This window comes from Macrotis lagotis, chromosome X, assembly GCF_037893015.1.
Source record: "Macrotis lagotis isolate mMagLag1 chromosome X, bilby.v1.9.chrom.fasta, whole genome shotgun sequence".
Classification (NCBI taxonomy): Eukaryota; Metazoa; Chordata; class Mammalia; order Peramelemorphia; family Peramelidae; genus Macrotis; species Macrotis lagotis.
In genome coordinates this window covers 204,487,000-204,489,914 of record NC_133666.1, presented here as the reverse complement: position 1 = coordinate 204,489,914, position 2,915 = coordinate 204,487,000, and the positions used below count along the sequence as shown (strand labels likewise).

At 41.0% G+C, this 2,915-nt stretch overlaps 1 pseudogene; it reads left to right on the top strand.

The window, feature by feature from the left end:
* Positions 1-217: 217 nt before the first annotated feature.
* On the top strand, positions 218-1,443 carry LOC141497754 (mitochondrial glutathione transporter SLC25A39 pseudogene; annotated as a pseudogene).
* The last annotated feature ends 1,472 nt before the right edge of the window (positions 1,444-2,915 follow it).

The following is a 2,915-nucleotide window of genomic DNA, read 5'->3' as shown; positions in this document are numbered from 1 at the left end:
TTTGTCTTTTTTTTTAAGGTATCCTATTTTTAAGATATTTTTGAAGATATTCCTCTCTTTTGTGTTCTATTTTGTTAGAATATAACAGTACAGGGAGCGGGAACCCAGGCTCCTCTGAGGCGGCGGGCGCCAGGCGATGGGCCTGAGGCCGGGGAGGACCGACATGGCCTCCAGAGGACCCCGGCCACCCCCGGAACTCAGGGCTTCGCCCCTGGCCTACCAGGCGTGAAGCAAGAGGCAGTATAATGGCAAAGAAGGCACCTGGGGGCATCAGCCCCCTGCAGCAGATGGTGGCATCTGGCACAGGGGCCTTCGTTACCTCTATTTTCATGACCCTGCTGGATGTGGTGAAGGTTTGACTGCAGTCCCAGTGCCCTTCTCCCTCCAATGGACTGGCACAGTCCCAGGGATCCTGGAGCATCCCCTATACTAAATGGAAGTGTATGCTTCACTGCAATGACATTCTAGAGCCCCTCTATTTGTGTCAGAATGGTTCTCGTTGTGCCGTCTGGTATCAACATCCCACCTACTTCACAGGAACCATGGATGCCTTTGTGAAAATCACTCACCATGAGGGGGCCAGGACCCTTTGGAGTGGTCTTCCTGCAACTCTAGTGATGACAGTGCCTGCCACCGCCATCTATTTTACCACCTATGACCAGCTCAAGGGTTTTTTATGCAGTCGAGCTGTGACTTCTGACATCTGTGCCCCCATGGTGGCAGGAGCCATGGCCCGATTGGGCACTGTGACTGTGATCAGCCCCCTGGAGCTGGTGAGAACAAAACTTCAGGCCCAGCATCTGTCCTACCGGGAACTTGGGGCCTGTGTCAGGACAGCAGTGTCTCAGGGAGGCTGGCGCTCTCTGTGGCTTGGCTGGGGTGCCACTGCATTGAGGGATGTGCCTTTTTCAGCCCTATACTGGTTTAACTATGAGTTAGTGAAGACATGGCTCTGTAAGATGGCAGCCAAAGATCGGACTTCAGTCAGTATCAGCTTTGTGGCTGGAGCTTTCTCTGGAACAGTGGCTGCTGTGCTGACACTGCCTTTTGACGTGGTGAAAACTCAGTGTCAGATGGAGCTGGGAACTCTAGGAGCTTTGAGAGTGACATCTCCACGTTCCTCCTCCACCTGGCTGCTGCTCCGAAGAATTCAAGCTGAGTCTGGGGCCAGAGGACTCTTTGCAGGCTTCCACCCACGGATTATCAAAGCAGCTCCCTCCTGTGCCATCATGATCAGCACATATGAATTTAGCAAAATTTTTTTCCAGAGGATGAACTTGGAAAAATGCCCTCGGGGACCTTGAAGGGAGAGTGGGAGAGATGGAAACTACCAACCCTCAGGGGCTCCTGAGCAGACCAGCTATGACCCTCTTCAGGAAGAGGGGACTCAAACAAACTTTCCTTATCACGAGAGTTATGGGGCAGAGGGCCACCTTTTGTTCACTATGACCAGGGGTGAGCAAGATGCCCACTCCACTTTTCCCTCCTACCTGGCAATACTAGGGCACCATACAGGGAACAAAACTCCCCTCTTCCTACATGTTTTCTTCCCATTTTCCTTCAGACCAAATGCCCCCAGTTCCCCAATTCACACCCTCTCCTTCCTTAGGAACAGAATCTGCAGTTGCCCTTTGTTTTCTCCTCTGGACATCTTTTCCAGTCCCTGGTCCTTCTTTGTCTTAAATCTTCTAATTGTTGAATTCTTTAGATCCAAAGATTATGTTTTGCTGTAAAAAAAAAAAAAAAGAATATAACAGTACATAAAATAGAATGACTATTGTTTTTCTTCTGATTTTATTGTGATTTCATATTGTTCATTTGATATTTTCTTGATTTAATTTTTTATTCTCTTCTTTTTTAATAAGACTAGTTAAAGATTAACAATTTAATTAGTCTTTTTCCAAAAACCAACTTTAGTTTTATTTATTATTTCTTTGGGGGGAAGACGAGGATTTCCAATTTATCTATTCTTCCCCTAATTTTTAATATTTTATCTTTTGTGCTTATTTTTTCATTTATTTGTGGCTCTCTAACTTCAAAGTTATATTCAGATTACTAAGTCATCTTCCCTTTTTTATTTTGTTAGTATCCGATGGTAGGGATATGAATTATCCCCCAAAGATTTTTTTAACTGTATCCCAGAAATTTTGGAATATTATTTCACCATTATCATTTTCTTGTACACATTCATTGTTTCTACTATTTGTTCTTCAACCCAGTAATTGCTGACATTGCTATGTCTTTATTTATTTATGTCTTTTGTTTGTGGCCCTTGGCCCCCCAAATATTATTACATTATGATCTACAAAGGAGATATTTAGTATTTGTCTTTCATATTTGTTTACAATTATTCTATATTTCAATACATATTCAATTTTGTAAACATTCCATGGGGCATGGAGAGAACATACATTCTTTTGAAGTTCTATTTAGAAAATGTCGTTAGTTTTTTAGCTTTATTTTCTCAAGCAGTTAGTTCAGTTCTATAGTTCCCTTTTGCTTATGTTTTTAATTAGATTAATCCATGACTGAGAAAGGAACATGGAAATTTCTTTTCATCAATGAGCTTTGTATTTTTGAAACTCAATTAATATTTGGATGCTAAGCCATTCTGAGTATGTAAATTTATTACTGATGTTGGTTTCTTATCTATAATTCCTTTTCAACTTAATGTATTTTCCTAGTTTATAAAGGAATAATGTAAAAGTTTTGAATACTTCTTTTTGTTTTGTAAATAGCATAATTACAGTTGCTATTTTGTTGGATATACCCAATTCATAGTAGATTTTTATTTTGTATTTTTAAATCTATTATAACACATTGTAGGATTTTGTTTTCCTATTCAATTTGTCATCCCTTTTCATTTTATTAGATTATTTCATCTATTCATATTTAAAATTATAGAAGATTTGCTA